The sequence below is a fragment of the Clinocottus analis genome, unplaced genomic scaffold (genome assembly GCF_023055335.1).
Source record: "Clinocottus analis isolate CAN_PGR_092001 unplaced genomic scaffold, fCliAna1.0.p SCAF_11, whole genome shotgun sequence".
In the NCBI taxonomy this organism is placed as follows: domain Eukaryota; kingdom Metazoa; phylum Chordata; class Actinopteri; order Perciformes; family Cottidae; genus Clinocottus; species Clinocottus analis.
The window spans coordinates 17,998,163-18,017,946 of NW_027175832.1; the positions used below are offsets into that span (position 1 = coordinate 17,998,163).

Below are 19,784 nucleotides of genomic sequence, written 5' to 3' on the forward strand. Positions count from 1 at the left end.
TGAGTCTGACTGAACCATCACTCAGCATTTTGTCCTCCATGTGAAAAATGTGACTCCTTGGCAGAACCTTCGTCGATGACATATATTTGTGAAGAGGACTTTGAACGACCTAAAATCACGAAAGACCATTCAGAAATATAGAGTACTCCTCTCACCCAGCGCACTGCTCCCAAGTTTTTTGTTGCAAGCGATTCAAAAACCTTTTAGTGGCAGTGTATGAGCGCCGTATAATGAGGGGTCTAATAGTGAAAATGATATTCATAAATCCCTGATGCACTTTGAATTTGATGCAGGAATACAAAGTGTTGAGAATTTCTCTCTTTCTGGGTCCAAAAGGCTTCTGTGATTTAGTAGCTCGGGTGCACGTTTGATTTATGTTGTGCAAGGTGAAGGTTGAGGGTTAAGCCTGAATGTGGTTTATTGCCGTTGTCCTTCAGAAGGTATATTCATGCTTTTTTATTCACACTGTGCCTCGCTGCATACTTGCTGGCTATGTTGCACATAACAAAGCTGGATTCTTCCTTACTCGCTGTTTATTGATTCTTGCCATACTGCAAACATCCCACTGAACGTTACTGACACACACTTTGTATGTTGGTTATTGTTCATATTGTAACCTATAAATAAGTTACAATCCTTCTTACGCGCCGGTTGATTGCTTACGATGTGCATCGCAGGCCTGCAGCAAACGAGTGTTTTCATTTTCACTTAAGAGCCGTCATTTGATCAATAGAATCATAGAAAAATAATGAAAAGGTCTATTAAACCAGCCTAAAGCCCACATTGACGTCTCCAAATAGCTCCCTGCGTCTGATCAACAGCATGCAAATCCTCACAAGTGAGAAGCTGGAACAACAGGATGTTTGACTTAAAGGATTAATCAAAATCAGAACAGTCGCAGATTCATATTCCGTCGTTTGACTTATCAGGCGGCCCGACTTACTCTTTTGCGTTTCTGTGTATTCACTCGTCTTTATACAACTTTACACACCTCCCTGTTGTGTGCCACATCTGATTTGACGCTAGGCTCGTATAGAATAGCTGCAAGAGGAGTTCCAAGTGCAGAAAGGAGGATTAACCTCTGTGATAAGTAACGTGACCTTGTTACAGAGTTCTTCTCGTTAAACAAAAGCGCCAGATGAAAAGTGATTTCCTTATCAGCTTGATGCTTTCTGCTTTACCTTTTTATCCCCCATAAAAAACAACCTTTCAGCCTCATTATGTAGTGTTTTCAATCATAAAATACTAATTATCAGTAAGGTGTTTTTCTTTTTTTTTTTCCAAGACTGGCCTTGCACTCCTGATTAAACATCGTGGGGCATCCTGATTAAAACACAGTGCAGCGTGGGTTTTGTTTAAGCTCGTGGGGAAATACAGAGGAGCGTGTTTGCTCTTCAACACACGCGCGTGACCAAAAACAGCAACGACAAAAATCTGAACACACGAGATAAGGGTTAAATATTCGCCCTTAATGTGGAGCTGTCACGATTAGCGTTGAGGGGGATCCGGTCCGCGCCCCCTCGCCGCCGCCGCGGAGGAGAAGAAGTAGTCCGCTCCAGGTTTTGTGCTCCGCCCTCCACAAGCCAGCTGCTGCAGCGAGCAGGGGACCGGTGCGCCGCTTCTTTCTCCTCGCCTTGTTTGCCTCCAGTCCGGCTGGAAACCTCCGACCGTCTGCGCGGCGTGTGGATGAGGCGCAGTGAGAGGGGGGAAGCGACCGAGGGAGCGCAGCGAGAAACAGCCAGACACAAGAAGAAGAGGAAGAAGAAGAAAAAGAAGAAGAAGAAGAAGAAGTCACATTCTCGCTCCTCAGGGTGTTTCTGTGAAACCGCCGGAGACCTCCAGACGAGCTCGGAGTGTGCGTTTTTTTTTTTTTTTTTTTTGCTCAGGGAAGGGAGGAGGGGGGTTGTTTTTTGGGGTTGTAGCGAGACCGCGACGCATCTCGTCTCCTTGAAGTGATCCTTTTTTATGCAGTCGCTCCGTCGCGCGGAAGGAGCACAGGGTGCACGCAGGAGCGGTGTGGTGGGTGGTGGGTGGGGGGGTCTGTGCTGCTGGTGCTGGTGCTGCTGGTGGTGCTGCTGGTGAGGTAACGAGCCTTTACTTTTGAACACAGACCCCGTCCGTCATGGAGCTATTCGTCCGGTCCCGGACGTTTTGGCTTGAAGAGGAGCAGCTACCTGCCACAGGAAACCCCGCCACCATCTGTCCGCTGTGAAGAAAGTGGAGCATGCAGCCGAGCAGCCAGACGTCTTTGTGAGACCCGCTGCTTTTAGTTTTCTGGGGGCCTCTTGTGAGGAAAGAAGAAGAAGAAGAAGAAGGAGAAAAAAAGGGGAGACGAACAGGAGGAGGGGGGTGAAGGCTCCTGGTGTTGATCCGAAATTCACACCCCATGCCCGGGATCCATATTTTGGCACGGCGCACCAGAGTAAGTAGCCTTTTTTTTTATTCTTTATTTTTTTTTATTTTTTATTTTTTTTTAAAGCGGATGTTTTGAGTCTTTCCAGGGAGATGCCGGGTTATGCCTCTGCCGAATCGATAGCATTTATTTACGCTCCCGGGATATCACAAGGCAAATGTCAGAGAGAAAAAACGGGCCCACGGGCTCCTCCAGCAGTTTAAAAACTGTTGTGATGAGATCAATACGTAGTCCACAGTATGTGGTGTTATTCTGTAGTGTGTGCGTGTGTGTGTGTGTGTCTGTGTGTGCGTGTCTGTCTGTGACTGTGTGGAGCCTCCAGACGTTTCATTATTATAAAGTTGCTTGGCTATTGGGGTCACCCCAATGTGGATTTCAATATGTGTATATACCCATAGAATTTAAATGAATAGCTCACTGGAGGATTCATATTTAGCAATGAGTGACAATTTGTGAAAATGCTTCCATCCAAGGTGTTTTCAGGTATGACAAATGGGACTAATTTTGCATGTAAAGGTAACAGTCTTACTGGATATGTGTCCAAAGCCAATTCATAAGATATTCAGCGTGATAACATGGTGAAGGGAATAAAAAAGAGAGAGAGCTCACACAAACATCTCCACCCAGTTCCAGGACATCGGGAGCTAAGTAGTTGGATGTCAGTTACTGTCTCCATTTACTTCTCCATTTTGCGGCTATAAAATAAGATCATTTCACAGCGCATGTATAATTCACAGACCTGAGCCAGCCATGTGTGATGATGGGATACACACACACACACACACACATTCATACACACACACACACGTAGAGTTTTTACAGGCGAGGGGAACCATATCTCATTCTCACGAGAAGCTTTTAGAGATAGGGCCGCTGTAGACTTCAGTAAGAAGAGAGCGCGACAGTGGCAGACTGAAATACCAAGGTTAAATAGCATTTACCCATAATCCATACTGTCAATGCCACATCAGGATAGTGGTGCAACCTTATATAACTGACAAGTTAGGAAACTGAGAGCATCCCTTTTGCTCTGCATACACTTATATAACAGCTGTCCTGCAGAGGAAATATATATATATATATATATATATATATATATATATATATATATATATATATATATATATATATATATATATATATATATATATATATATATATATATATATATATATATATATATGGTGACCCCTTTTCCGAATCCAGTTGTTTTCGTACATGAAAGCAACCCAAAAAGCGCTCGGCGACTCGGTTTTGATCTCTGCGAGCTGCAACATTATATAAGGCGAATGCACGGCGTGAGAAATCAACTTGCCAGCGGATACATTTTTATTTATTTATTTCTTCGACCGTGGCGGGCAAGTTTTTCCTGTCGCGCCAGCCATTTTTTGGGGGGGGGGGGCCTCGAGAAAGAAAAGAGCCTCTCCCCGGCTGGCATGATGTTGCATGTGGCCGCTCGATGCTCGACATTCCCATCAGTGATTCCTGAAGAGGGGAAGAAGAGAAAAAGGTCATTTGAACCTCCCTCCCCTCCCTCCCCACCTCCTGCTGCCAAAGGCGGGACGCTTTACTGGCGAATGGAGATGTTGCACTTTTTAGAAATCCTCCTCTGCATTTCAGCTCTCTTGAAACCAACGCTGGGACAGTAGGAATTCCAAAAGAGGGGAAGAGGAGGGGTTTTAGGAGGGGAAGGGATGAGGGAGGGGGGAACAAATGTTCTCCCTTCCTCCACCCCTCCACCCCTCCATCCCTCACACCCGCCCCAGACGTGCTGGTTTGGTCCATTTGTCTGTGTTGTCTTGGGAGGAAGTGCCATCTCATCTCACATTGCGCAAATGGCTTCAATGCATGCGAGTGTGAATTCTAGCGGGTTTTTGTAACTGCCAATTTCCATATCAAAGTGTCTGCATTTCAATGGAGAGAACTTGAGCTACCAGCCCCCTTCCTCTGCGCAGTTTTCTTCTGATAGAGTGCTGCCGATGCTGGTGGTGGTGGTGGAGGCTTCTGACAGGCTTGCTTGGACACTGCAGTTGGTTGTGTGTGTGTGTGTGTGTGTGTGTGTGAGAGGAGCAAGTGTTTGTGTTGGAAGCAGATTCAGTGTGGATGGGGAGAATTTGCTGGCCATAATCTAACACCAGAAGCCATGTATTTAGCGGAAACGTTGGACGCGTTCCGACGTGGTTATGTTAAGAAGATTTGTTTCCTGTTACATTTCCTCCAGTATTCCTCCACGAGACACCCAAACCGAAGAAAGATTTCATTTTCAAGGAGAACCAACTGCATCTGAGGCGCGTGAACAAAAATAATTACAAATAACCGGTGGCCTATTTTGACTGGTGTCTTTCCCCCCAAATTAATGTGTTTTCAGGTGCGAAAGGAATGGCTTAATTACACATTCAGGGAGTGTATATTTTAGGATGCAGAGCGTTCATTCCAGCTTTGTGAGTGACTTTGAGTACCTAGCGGTGTCTGATTGTTTTTCTGTCGCAGAGATAATATTTATTTCCCATTCTGTGCAGCTGTTGTTTGTCAGCGAAAGAATGCGGCAAGACTGTTTGTTTTTGATGGGATTCGTCTCCGTCTTACAAGACGCGGCCTACTGTTCCTCTGCAATTCCAGGCAGGTTTTTTTTTTTTTTTTTTTAACAAAGCGACATCTTGACCCCCAACGAGACACAAAGAAGCGCCTTTGTGCTCACTTTTACTTTGGAAGGAGGTTCAGCGTAGGTTAATCGTGAAAGAAAGTGCAGCGTGTGAGGTGTTATTACACGGAGAGCGGGAATGCAAATGCCATTGAGAGCGCAGTAGGGGTCGTTGCCCCTCGTCCTCCTCTTCCTCGTCCTCTTCCTCCTGCTTCTGGGTAATAACCGCTGCCCAACCTGCAGGAGAAGAGTGGCTTGATCCTTCTTTTTATTTGCTCGTTGTTTGAACCAAGTAACGCCACAAAATGTAAAGAAGAGTCAACGGTTGGAGGTTTGAATCCATGGAGCAGGAAGGTTGAAGGCGGGGGTTTGAGAGAGAGAGAGGACTTCACCTGCCGACTTCACTCACAGCGGGCCGGTTTGACAGCTGTCTTGTTCATCTCCTCTGACACGCTAGCTGTGAAAAGTTGGACAAACAAATGGACAGAGAGAGAGAGAGAGAGAGAGAGTGAGAGAGCGATGAGTCACGATGTAGGAGACGGTTTCCGATTGTCTTAGGGGGAGGAATTCTCTTCGCACCCGCAATGTGATGATTTTCTGATGGAGTTGTGTAATTCTTTTTCTTCTGCTCGTCGTGGTGACTTTACACCAGTCTCCCCCTGTTAGGGACTACTCCTACAACGACTTTTGACAAATCCCAGAGAATAGGACTCTCTTTGTTGAGTGGAGAGAAGGAAAAAAAAACAGAGTGGAGTTGAAATCGTGCTGTGCTGAGTCTGGTTGTTCAAATTATTAAAAAGCTGCTGGAGGGGGAGAAGGTGCGCTTCGCTCAGCCGACGCTGCTATCGGGGAAAAAAAAATATATGAGAAATTGGCATCGGGGCTCCTCCTCAGATGGATTTCGTCTTGGGCGAGTCTTGCAAAATGGTCCGGAGTTCAGAAAGTAGTCTCTGATTCTGAGAGGATGACACCAAACCTGACATTTACTGGCGACGCTGATAAGAGGAACACACACCTCCGCCAAGGAGATGTATTCTTAAACGACGTGGAAGCCGTTCACATTTGGCCTGTTAGCAAAGAAAGAAGAAAAATACACAGCAGAGCAGCGAGGTGGGGGGCGACTAAGGGCATCTTGTTTATTTAACAAAGTGCTCCGGGGTAAATTTCTCATTCCGACTGCAAAAACCCATCGTGGCCATTTTGCGGCTCACCTCCAAAATAAAGAGACAGATGACTGGAACCAATGATTATGCGTTCGGGTAGTTAACCCGACGGACGGATTTATGGTCTTGCTCCCTTTTCACCGAGGAAAGTACATCTAAACGTGGAAGGGAAGGGGATGGGGGAATCTACCACCTCCTGTGTTTTTAAAATGACAGTTAACTTTCCCCCACTGGTTCAAAAATGGATGTTTAATGATCAACAGAGGCTTGGAGCTTAGGTCCAGCAGTCACGCTGGCTCTCGACGCAGAGCCGCTGCCGAGGAAGCTGCCCCCTCTCCGTGTCGTTAAAGGACGCTCTCGCTCGGAGAAGAGAGGCCGACTCCTGAGTGATGGATCAGCGGAGGTCTCCTCGGGATGCGCGTTAACCCTTTGGTGTGTGTGTGTGTGTGTGTGCGGATCTCTCTCGGTCGGGAGCCGTTGGCGGGCGCGTGATGGATGTGTCCCCGGGTCTTTAGGCTCCATACATCAGAAGATTAGCACTGACCTGCGAGTTGTCCGTGGGGGGGCGGAGGGGTTGGGAGCTTCTTCCTCAACACTGGCCGGCATTAGCATACGAGGACACTGCTCTGTCTCAGGGGGATACAAAGATAGTGTGCTTTATTTGGTTCTGCCACAGCGTGGGTCGCAGGAAGTGTGCAGATTAGCGGCCGGGGCCTTTGTGTCGGCGTTAGGTGTATCTGACAGGTCATCTGTCAGCTGAGGAAAAGCTGCTCTCTTCCTCCAAATTCCTGAATAGTATCATATGATTATCCCAGAAATTGAGGTCCAGGCCCATGCTTCACTGCAGACCAAAAAGAAAAAAGTCTCCCTGTCCTCCTTCACTGTATTCATGAATCACATAAAAATGCAAATGACTCCGCTGATGTGGTGTAACATTGTTATTCCTGCTTTTTGTACAGAAAAGAGAGAAAACCGGCATACACTCGACCTCCATGTTTTATTTTCCAAATGAGTAATCTGCAGGGTCTCTGCACGTGGACGCGCGGCTCCAATCCTCCTATTAGGTGCTTTCAAATGAAAAGCCCGGGCACATCTGCTTCCCCTGAGCGACCCCTTTTTATTTCTGAATTGAACAATGTTTAAGTTTTCACAGCAGATCCTTTCCCCCGCTTTCCCCCCCAAAAAAGATCATGAAATCCCTCCACGTTTAGCGCTCTAATGCAACTAAACCGCCGCCTAAGTGTCACAATCCGACTGCGGCGCTTGCATTTGCATTGGCTGTCTTATCAAGGAAGAGGGAAAACGCTTCTTTTTTCCCTTTTCAAAATGCCCGTTTTCCACGATGAAACGGAGGCCCTCTCCCTCCGGGTTCAGCTGCAGTTCTTCGTCCGCCATGTCTAATGGCGGCTTGATGCCCACTTGTGTGTCTTGGTGACGGAGACGCTCGACGCGTGTTCAAGGTGAGGATGTATATTGTCAAAGCCCCCTCAAAAAACCGCTCCCCGCGCTCTGATTGGCAGCCGTTGTCACAGAAGATGAGAAGCGGTGGGAGTCGCACAGCAAAGAGAATCTATTACCTCGGATGGCGAGGCGCGCTTTCACAACGTGTCAGTGCAGTCAGCCATCTTGCTCGCTCTCTCTCTCTCTCTTTCTCTGTCTGTCTGTGGACGAGTCCCTCCTCGCAGCAGCGAGGGAACAGCTTTCAAGTTTAATTTTGGTGGCTGCCATAAGTCATTTTATTGATGACGCTCTGCTTCCATGCTCGGAAGAATTATGTTAGAAAAAAAAAACCAAAATCTAAGTGTTCATCAGCAGAGGTGTTAAATCTGCGTACGATTGCTGGCAGTTAACATTAAAAAAGAAGCTAAACATTCCACGTAAATGGCATCTTGGGCAAGGGAAGAAAGGGAGAAGAAGAGAAGCCCCTTTCCTGCTGTATAGTTTTGCTGATTTTCCTCCATTTTTCTTTTTCTTCAAAAGCCTCTTAAACACACGGAGCGAGGGGGGAAAGACTGCCGGCTCTGTGAGCCGCGGTAAGAGAAGGAGGCTTGTTGTTGATCAGCCAACCAAATCAGATCTTGATATTTGAAGAGTTGAGTTGTGATTGCTAATCACTCCACTGCTGCGTTTTAATTAGGGGACTCGTAAGCATTACGGCATTTTCTCAGCCGAGCGGAGTCGAGCATCGTACTTAAGAGAACAAATTAGTTTCCTTCCTAGCGAGGGCTACAAAAACAAGGACAGGTGATTGTTTGGTGTGTGTCTGTGTGTGTGTGTGTGTGTGCTATAGACCAGTAAGTATGTTGTCTTATTTCACAGACTTATAGAATCGATTAGAATATTGCAGCCTCCTCTGGTTTCGTTTGAAGTTGTGTACTTACACTATCTTAAACCATATCTTGACCCTATTAAGAGGAGTTATTTGGAGCACGGCTGCCACCTCTTCCCCTCCCAGTGAAAGGCTGAATCTAATCTTTCCACGACTCCCTCTGTGTGAGATGGCGCTATAGATTGGACGGAGCTTATTGTCAATGGGCAGGTTTCTGTCCTGTGCTCCTAAGACCTTTGTTAGGATATTTTAATTACAGCAGAGCTGGATGTAATTGATCTCGGCTTAGAGGGATTTCACTGTCAATGGGAATGAGCCTGGGCGTTAACACAGCCGAGCAGAAGCTTCCACCTCTGTGCTGCTCCGACACACACACACACACACACACACACACACACACACACACACACACATGCAGGCTTCTTGTTGACTTGCCTTTTAATTCAGCGAGGCGTCCGTCTTTTATGGTTAAAATCCGCCTCCCAGGGCCGGCTGACACGTCGTCTTCCCTCCCGCCTCCACTTTCACATATCTGTTGCCGACGCTGTCGCCACCTGGAGTGTCCTCTTACGGAGCACTTTCTTCCCGGTTCCGTGTTGTCACCGGGAATCTTTAAATTTTCATAAGGCTGTTAGATAATGCTTCCCGATGAGGGTGAATTATTGATGGGCTTGTTCGTATGAGCGGGACAGGGCAGGCTTTTAACTCTCTGAGCTGCCGGGTCTCTTATCCAGTAACTAAGGGACACCGCACAAACACCCGGAGGAATGATGTACTGGAGGAGGAGGAGGAGGAGGAGGAGGAGGAGGAGGAAGAGGAGGGGGCTGAAAACAAAGTAAAAGAAGCATGCATCCTTTACACTACTGTTGGGCTAAGCCTCAAAGCACAAGGGGAACTTGGCAGCAGAGAAAAGCATCCACAGACGCAGTTTCTCTGTTTTTGAAGCATTGAGCGTGGTATGGCGGCTGTGTGTTCGTTGCTTATTTGTGTGTGTGCACACTCTGGCCCCGCTTCGCGCTTTTTGTGCCGACAAATGTTTAAAGTTTGGTGCTTTTTTGTTAACACAGCCGGCTCGGGCGGTGTTGTGATGCGAGGCTGATTTCTTTCAGAGTTTGAGTGGACAATTAAACTTTGTCGCCACTGGAGATGAACTCATTTGTTGATTAGTAAACAACAAAAAACGAGACAGTCTACATGCTGGACCAATCAAGCAGTAAAAAGATGTCTCATTAGTCCTTTTTTCCCTCGGTTTCTGAAGTTTTCACACATTTAAAAGACTCCCTGATTAATCAAAACGACCATCGACGGATTATTTGATATTGAAGGGTAGGTTGCAGCCGCACGTTGCTGCACATTCACAGTTGAAGCGGTTCTTCTCGAGCCGCCTAACCAAAAGTAATCTCTTGCAGAATTTCCAAACAAACATGTTGTCCTTGTGTTGTTGTGTCGGCGGTCCTGTGCGGCATCAAGAGTATTTATGGACATTTCTCGGAGGAAGAAACCACAAAGCCAAGAGCCTTATCTCAAACAGTGAAATGGAGGTTTGACCCTGAGTGACTAACGGTGAAACATGCTGTAGAGTGTCTTTGTAACACACACACACACAACCACGCACATAGCTTCGTTTCAGTCGACTCTGTCCTTCACAGCTAAACGTACGCCCGTACACCCTGACAGCTGTCCTGATTCTTACAGCGTGGCACTTTCATCATTGTTCCAATTCAGTCTCTCTGCACTCGCACGGCCCTCCAGTTTGCATCACAATGGAGCGAGCAGGAGAAAACTTTGTGGAAATGCCTGTAAAGCGTATAATTTGGCTTGCTCTAATTCAGCGGTATTGTCCTTTTTTAAAAAAAAAAATTTAAGATACGCGCTCGGCTCCATTTTGACGTTGGCCGCGATGCGAGGACGCGCCACATTTGGCCTCGTTAAAAAAAACAGTCGTTCCTCTGTCAGAATCGCACAGATTTTTGCGCATTAAAGACACAGAGTCTGGCCAAAGTTGCATTCCGAAAGATTGGACCCCAATTTCTGGACACTTATCTAGTTGTTTGGAGGCCATGTTGTGTAATTATGTCGTATTTTGGTCGATTCCGACTCGGGTTGCATCAAAGCTCTCTTTTTCTTTTTTAAACGGTAGGATGAGTCTCGCTGCGATGAAGACGAGAGGAGAGACGGTTTGAAGCCCACAGGGAAAACAAGCACCGGCCCATCTTTCAAAAAAAATGAAAATGAAGTGCTTTAACAGCTGAATCAGGAGTTGTGAGTCTTAAATAATATCCACGAGACTGTCAGGGCAAAGAAAGGAAGCGAACAAGTGAGTAATTATGGAGAAAGAAACAAGAAAAACAAGTCCATCCAGTTCCCATTTCCCACTGGAAAGGCAGCAGATTGATGCCTGTGTCTTGGTTTCCAAAGAAACAGGCAGAGTGGGTGGACAAATTAATAGAAACCACTACTGAGAAAAACAACTTTTAAATTGAAAACGGGCATTAAAACCTGTCCAGGTCTTCTGCACATAATAAGTCCGTGGCTCATTTCCAACTCCATACAGCCAAGCTGTGGAGCTGCTACTCAGATATTTACTTGATATTTTAAGCCTTGATAAAATACTGCATCTCTACAAAAGGATTTTTTTTCTAATTAGAGGAGTGATTCAGAATAATCTGCCTGTGATAAAAAAAAAAGCCATTAGATAAGAACAGGCCGATAAACATGTTTTTATATTCAAGATTATGAAGTGTTTTTTTTCTTTTTTTTTCTTCCAATAATGTTCCGACAAATAATATTCAATTTAAAAGCTCTAATTTTCTGCAGGTTCTGCGTCAAGGCCGGTCGCTCCAGCATGTCTGGGACTTTGTTTATTACAGTCCCGAAATACACAAACGAGGTATCGTAGCACGGCGATGAGCGTAATGTTGTTTTCTCAAACACTCTTAAGATATTTGAATGTTCCTCATTCCCACATCCCAGTTCACACGCTGACATTAGCTGCCTCCTGAACCGGGTCCTTTATTGAAATGTAACATTTCAGTTGCTTCTGTGTTGAAATAACAAATATGTCCCCGCTTCAAAAGAGGCAAATAATCTTTTTTTTTTTTGCCTTTCATGTAAAAAAAGCCCCAAAAAATGACAAACAGATGTGAAATGTCGTCAGAAAGCACCAGCAGCCGAACTAAAAACGTCAAAAACAAGGCCAAATCATGATTTAAAGCTTAAAGAGTGCAGTATTTAGCAGCTAAAGAGACGACTCTTAAGGAAAATATCTCCTTCTGGAGTTGGTGGAGACCAAAAGAGAGCTGGAAGGAAGTTTCAAGTAACAGACTAATTCTTGCTGATGTCACCAGATATTGTTTTATGAGGCAGAAATACTACTTCACACACGACCCGTACACACACTGTGTGTCGTTTTTTTGGGGACAAGATTGAATGTAATGTCTAATACACCGACTTGGAGCCTATTTCCTGCAAACTACTTTGTGTGTGTTTTACAGCGCCTCTTGGTGTGTAGATGGCGGGAGGTTATTGTATTCACTCGATGCTGCAATACTGCACCTTTTTTCTACTTATTTTTACGCTGCGTTTGGAGCTGGACTTTCTGTTCTTCCAATCACAAATCCAGCCGAGGAAAAGGTCTCTTCCTGTGGGACGGCGATCCATTTTTACCTCATCAATGCGAGCAGACGACCAGATAAAGTCGGATCACATTAATTCATATAGATGTTGAAATACTGCCCACTCATTTTCATTTTCCCGACATATACACACATTCATATTGTTTTTCTCAGCCCCGCTGCCTCCCTGCATATAGTCCATATTTACATGCGCCCATACATGTGAATATATATATATTTGCATTTTCTTTTTTTATGCATTATGCAACACTTTGGCGGATAACACTAAGCAGGACGTTGACGGACACGTAGTGGGGCAGCTGGTAAGCAGCATCCACAGCTGCATATCGTCGGCATCGCGGCGCGCGCATCGATAAGGAAGATGCCCTTTCGGAGAAAAAAACACACACACGTCCAACGGCCGAGACGCAAACAAGCATCGGTTTACCCGGCTTATGAGCGAAGAAACGAGAAACAGGAAAGATGTCCGCTGTCGAGCGCCGGAACGCGGCGGCGGGTCCATAATGGCGCCGGCGGGCCGTCTCGAGGGACTCATTAGGCCTGACGATTACTCCACACAGTTGTGTAATGGCCGAGGTGTGTGTGTGTGTGTGTGTGAGACTATTTTACGGGGGGCCGCTGTGTTTGGCAGCTTCATGAATGAAAGTAAAAAAAAAAAATCCCGGTATGTTTTTTTTTATCCTGCCACGAGATCTAAACACAATCTCCACATCAAGGGAAATCCTGCAGAGCAGAGTGTGAAGTTAATTTCCACCTTTTCGGCTCTGACACAAGCAGACTTTACTCCTCCAAGGAAAGTACCCACTTCAGGGCTCCTGGGAACTGTAGTCACAGCTTCCTCTGGTGAGGATCTTTATGTTTGATTCACCGGCTCCGCTACATTGATCTTTTGGCTTCTGCTCCGTTTGCAGGCAATAATTAACCCTTTTTTATTGACTATGTTAATGGAGTTGGTACGTATTGTGTGACTGCATTCAGAGGCTCATTGTTGGTCTGTTAAATGTTCCAAAAAATGCATAATTTCCCGTAATCCAAAGCGACGTCTTCTATTAGCTTAGTCCAAAATCCCCATGTTCTCATTCATGTGAAATAATGAATTAATGATTGACGCTCGTTTGATTGACGAATGAATCTTCTAATTTTATTGTCATAAATGCTCCGAGTTGACGGTTCATTTGTTACACTAATCTAATAAGTTTTCATATACATGTCTATCTTTTCTTCTAACTTTATACGGTTCATTTTCATATTTTCTATAAGATAATTCAACTGTAAAGCCGTTGCGGAGGCGTTTGCCAGATTGTTGCATCGTGAATGTATTTTGGGATCAGAAAATGATTGGTATCAATATTGCGACGGAGACACTGTGTTTCACAACTCAACACAACACACTTACTTACATTGTCCCTTTTTTAGTTTTTGTACAAGTGTAACACCCGGCAGCAATCCAACGCTGTCACTGAGCTCCTGAGTGCACATTACAGCCTTGAATTAAAGCAAATTAATGCATGTCAGTCACTGGACACACCGGCTGAATGGAGACCACACAGACCGGCCGCGGTTAGCATGCAGCGCATGTGCTGACCGTGCATAGGTAATGCCAAGCAGGCTGGGGTTTCTTTTCTTTTTTTTTTTTTTTGGAGGACAAAAATGTGCTTTAAGTTGGACAAAAACCCCTAAACTTCAAAACGGGCCAATCCACCTTCAGAAGGCGATGAAACGGCCGCACGTGAAGCGAGCCAGGAAGCCAGCCGCGACGTCGCCGCATTAGATTGTTTCCAGCTGAATGGAAACATATAAATTTGAGCGGCGCATACGTCAATAAGATGCACCGAGCGTGACGCGTTAATCCGGACGCGAGGAGATGTAAAATTGTCTGATTAACAGGTGATGATTAAAAAGAAGAAGAAGAAAAAACAGAGATTAGCATAACAGCTGTGTGGCTGAAGGAGAGAGAGACGCTCGCTGTGAAGTCCAGCGCGCGAGGAAATCCATGAGTTCTACACAAACATAACTTGAGTGTTACATTTTTAGATATTGACTTATTCGCCGTCAGGAACAATTGAGTGAAACAAGCCAGCGGGGCTCTTTAATTGGTGGAAGTTATATCTGCAGCTTAAGAGGAGAAGAGTGCACCTCAAGGCTGGAAAATGATTCTGCAAACTCCTCTGCACATTTTTATTTATGTATTTTTTCCAGTGCGGTTGAGTAAAAAAAAAAACTTATATATATATATTATTTCCTTTTAGCCTCCAGTCGTTATGCTTCGAAAAAAATGCCAGCGATAAAGTTAAACTCTCATATGAGGCGTCTGTATCTGGAAGTGAGACTGCAACTAAACGACAGTTATCGTTATCGATTCATCTGCAGATTTTTTTCCCCCTCGATTAATTTATGAATTATTTCACTTTAATAAATCTTCGAAAATATTGAAAAGCCCCCCAATTTCATTGAGCCCAGGAGAGCCAGAGAAATTCAATTTACTACAAGAAATAAAACGGTAAATCCTCATTTCTTTGCCAGCTGTAATCTTCCTCAGCGAGTGTTTGGGAATTTCCCGAGTTAAAAAAAAGATTTTAATTCAATCAATTCTCGAAATTGTTGCAGATTAATTTTGGATTTTTCCATTAATGGGCTTATCGCTTCAGCTCAGCAGGAACTGAAGGTGATTTTCAGAGACTTTATTGTGTTAATAATCTACATATCATTTTGACAAAATAATGTTTTAGAAAGCTTGATTACCATAATTTCATAATGATGTGTTATTTGGTCGATTGATATGAATATCAAGACAGCGCCTCTGACTTCATGTGCCACTTCTGAAACCAACGCTGCTTATTTGCAATAAATTCATAATTAGTTTTTTGGGGTTCCACCTCCAGCGACTTTGTAAAAATTCGCATTTTCTTCTTCAGCAAAAGAAAAGTAACTTTGCTTTTTGGCAGCGATCGTGTCACTTGGTTGACTCTGTAAGCCCCGTTTGGATGGGATTAATATTTTTCACGGGGGTTGAGGGGTGTGGTGTGGGATGCGATCGGAGAAAAAAAAAAAAAATGAGGAGAATGTCTGCCAGTTTAGTCCCATCTGAATCTTGCCACGTCAGCAAATTGTGCGGATTTTATACCAGCCGGACAAATTTAAGGGACCTCTCAAATAACCTCCGATAAAACCCCCGCCGGTCCAATCCAATACGACAACCCTGAGAGAGTTTGCAAATCATTTGTCATTTCCTTTTTTTTCCCGAAGGAGGAGGGTGGACTGTGCACACTCCTCTGGCGTTCACCCCACAGTGACATCACCCCGAGGCCAGAGGCCACATCTCTTCTCCTCCTTTCTGTTTCCTCATCGTCGAATCAAAGTTGGCCGCCGGTCGGTTTTCGGAAAATTGTGTTTCTGATTACGACGCAACGCTGTCTTTGTTTGTTTGTTCTGCACATGCAAAGCGCCGGAGACTGATTGCACACTTTCCTCCTCGCCCGCCTGTTGTTCATTAACATCACACATGTTGTGGATTAGCAGCTACTTTATGTGCACTTTGCTGAAAGCTAATCCAGTCTGAACGAGGCTAGTGTGTAAAAAATGTAACACGCCGTTGGTGCATTTCCCCCCCCCCACCTCCACCAGAAGGTGTGAACGTCAACGCATCACCTGCTGCAGAACGCGTCGAGAGAATGAATGAATTTGTTGTGAGTGTGACGGCAGTTTATTGGGCGGGGGGTGTGTTCTGGTTTTTAACGCTGCAGAGAGCTGGAGGTGAGCGGCGGGGCTGTGTTCGTGCGGAGGAGTGCGAGGATTACGCGCGAGAAGTGCAGCGCTCGGCGCATTTATGAGGAAACTTATCGAGGAAGAGAAACCTGTCTCTCCGCGTCGAGGTCGAGCCGATCTCTGCTCCTCGCCGGCGACCCCGCTGCTTAACCAACCGCTCCGAGGTCAGTTTATTAATTTCAATGCCAAGCGGGATTGGCTAGCGAGCTCAGAGTGACCTGTGGCCAATTATTAGAGAATGAACCTGACATTTTAGTCATCCCCCCCCCTCCTCTCGCCCGCCCCTCACATACATTTTTAAAACCCGTAGTTCAGTTTTTCCTGCAGAATACATCTGGTCTTCATAAGATCAGGTAACCGTTGCAAAAGAGAGAAGAGATGGAGAATGTAAAAATGAATGTATTACAATAAAACTGTTCCAGAGCAAGCGGCTGGTTCAAGTACGTCAAGAATTCCAGGAACAATGTCACATTCACACTCTTCATAAATCAAATAATCCAAAGAAAATGTAGAGAATTAAACGAAAATCAAGCTGCAACAGTTTTGAAGTGAAAGTATTTATGAAAAAAAATCACTGGTTCCAGCTTGAATGTAATATTTTTGTGCGTTGGACGATTTGAAGACGTCACGTCGGTCCTTGAAAATGTGCATTTGTCTCAATTCATGTCATTTTTATAGACATTACTTTATGAATTGTAGCTGTGTGATATCTTTTTTATCTCTATAACGGTGATTTCACATCTATATAACGATATAAAATGAAATAACCAAGTGGTTTTTGTGCACCCGTGTGTGAATTAAACACTCGACAAATCCAATCCAGAGTATTTTCAAGCTTGAGCTAGCATGTGCTTGTTAGTAGCAGTTCATGAATCGACCATATTGAAGTATCGCCCGTGGCTCTGTGAAGAATAGCACAGATTGACGGCGCTTTACAGTAAATAACAACAAGTTATCCTGATGGATGAAGTAACCAGAGCGTCATTTGGTTGACGGGGGAGATTTCAACCCCAACCCTCGACAGAAACATCCACGTTCACTCCGTCTGTCTGTCTTTCTTTCTTTCTTCCCCGAGCCGGCTCCTTTTGAAGGTCGATGGCCGCCCTCTCTTCATTTTGCTCGACACTAACCTGGCCGTTCAGTCCGGCTCTTCTTTGTTCTCCTCACTTTACTAAGCTTCTTTGCTCGCCCCTCTCTGTTTCACGACGTCCATCTGCCCGCTGGCACTCTGTCTTATCTCCTGCCTCAATCATTTGGCCGAGAGCTGCTGAACACACCAACTGTTGTGCTCTCTCTCTCTCTCTCTCTCTCTCTCTCTCTCTCTCTCTCTCTCTCTCTCTCTTCCTCTCTGTGTCTCTCTCTCAATAACACGGTGGAGCAGTTCACCTTCCACGAGGCTTCCGCTTCTGTACATTTACACTTAAAAGCACGGTTTGCTTTCCAGACGTCTGCTTCTTAAAATGCAGTCATTTATCTAGAAAACAAACACCAAAAAAAGAAGACGTGGAATTGAAGTGCCTTGATGTCGGAGAGGTTTTTCTTGTGCGTGTTTCGGTGTCACAGTGAAGTCGCTGCGACCCTCCTCACCTCAACAGAAGATGGAAGAACGTCCGCCGTCTATTAACCGTCTTCTAAACATCTGTTGACACATTCATTATTTATAGGCACTGAACCGGGCTTTAATTATGATGAAATAAATAGCGCACACACACACTCACACACACTCAAACACACACAGCGGCTCATAAGAAGTAATCCCACAATTCATTTCTCTGAAAATGAATCGAAGCAAAACTGCAGCTTAAACCATAAGGTGATTAATTTACATCAAACACAGCAGCTTAGTGCTGGTTGACATGGAGAGCATCAAATATCACAGTATTGTCCAACAAATGTACCTCCACATCGTGAGGCTGCTGCCGGGTTGACCGTTGGTGCGCTCACATCTTTTACATCAGGACATTATTGATGAATATTCATCAGTAATGTGACGTCACTTCACTGTAATGCAGCCTTTAAAACCAGGAAAAGACGACACTTGTATGGCGATATCGATACAAAATCAATATTTCCAGTGCAAAAAAAAGCAATTTCTTTCATCAAAAATGCCAAACACGTAGTTGGTAATGCTGAAGCCTTCTTTCTGGTTCAAAATGTGAATATTTCTCTGTTTTTAAAAAATATAATACACTAATACACTTTTGAGAGATGCATTTTGGGGGCATTTTTTCCACGACTGTACATTTTATAGTCCTAACAATTAATTGAGAAAATAATTGGTAGAATAACCAATAATGACAATAATTAGTTTGTTGCATCCCCAAAGCAAACCATGCAAGAAACCGTACATCCAAATAAAACAAAGCAACATTATTGCTTATTAATTATCTAATCACTAATCTCATGCATTCTAATCCTATCTGCTCTTTTGGGGCTGCAATGGAACAAAACAGTTCAAACAAAGCAATAAAAGTGTGTTTAAGATAAGCTGAGGCTTTTCATCAGTTCATACTTGGGTCCACACGCATACTACGGCCACCACAAGTCCATTTGCTGGGAAATATATTGATTTAATATTGATATTGTAATACAAGTGTCGTCCTTTCCTGGTTTTAAAGGCTGCATTACAGTAATGTCAATTTCTAAACTTACTTTTCTAGTTTATTTCATTCTGTCCACATTACTGCTGATTATTCATCCAAATAGTTTCTTTAGGATAATCTGTTGCTTTTCATCAGTTCATACGTGGGTCCACACACACTACGTCCATCACAAGTCCAAATGTAAACCTTCAAAGTGCTTCTTTTGTGTCGTACGCAGTTCAAAAACATGTTTTTTTGTGTGTTCATTTGACCGCAGTAGAGGAATGAAAAACCGATAAGATGTTCAAGAAAACCAGTGAAATATTTATTCACACGACGCTCAAAAGAGTTGTAAATGGACCGATGGCCGCGGCTCGACGTGCGTCGTCGTCGGTCAAGAGCCGCACGAGATCCCGCTCCACGAGACGACGTCGTGATCCTCGGGGTTGAGGAATCGCCCTCGTGTCCGCCGCCGCCGCCAAGCTAAAGTTTGCGATCTGTTTAATCGGAGAAAGAGAGAAAACACACAAGTCTGCAGACCGAGCTCGGTGTCAGCCCGTCTCTGTTTCTGGCAGTTGATGTGGCAAGTTTCTCTACATCTCCGGTGGAGCCAAGGAAATGACATCATGTCCCTGTAGGGGTTGAAAGCGCAGCCCTGACAGGACTGTCATGACAAAAGAGTTCCTTGGGAACATCATGGTGCACCGAGGACGGGAAGAAGAAAAAAGCAGAAAGTGTCTGGAGGCTGTGTTTCCTTAGTTCCTGTAGCTCCCGTCTCCCACTTCTAGCTCATCAACTAACTATTCCCTGCCGTTTGAAAATCCTCTCTCACATGTGTGTCTTTTTTTTTTTTTTTTTTGTTTAATTCTCCTGAATGTAGGGCATGGGGGCGGGGCCAAAAAAAAGTTCTCCAAATTAGCAGTTTATTCAAAGAGCGGAAGATGAAATCGTTTGTGCTGGCCGGATCCCTGCTTCAACATCTCTATTTCATCTGTAGTTTTTCAGGCTTACACTTGGACTTGCCCCCTCCTCTCCACCCTCCACGTCTTACTTGATATGTATGTATTTGGCTCTTTATCTCTCTTTCTCGCCGTAGACAATTGAAAATAAATTAACATTCCTGGGCTTTTATTTTTCGTCTCCTCTAAGCCCGCGGAGAAAACTTTGAGGCGAACCCGGGAGGTCAGGCCGTCCTCACAGGCTGTCAATCCTCCGCCGTGACCCGACCCGCCCCTTTCTTTCTCCCCCCCCCTTTC

At 44.8% G+C, this 19,784-nt stretch overlaps 1 protein-coding gene across 10 annotated transcripts in view; it reads left to right on the forward strand.

The window, feature by feature from the left end:
* Positions 1-1,633: 1,633 nt before the first annotated feature.
* Positions 1,634-19,784, forward strand: part of LOC137804799 (adhesion G protein-coupled receptor L2-like) — an 86,951-nt gene continuing 68,800 nt past the window's right edge. For 9 of the 10 annotated variants that reach the window (XM_068604191.1, XM_068604233.1, XM_068604216.1 and 6 more), the window contains exon 1: positions 2,070-2,422. The gene's annotated coding sequence lies outside the window, so the exon portion shown is untranslated. Of the gene's footprint in view, positions 1,856-2,069; positions 2,423-19,784 lie in introns of those variants that run through there. The other variant, XM_068604200.1, reaches the window with a different exon arrangement.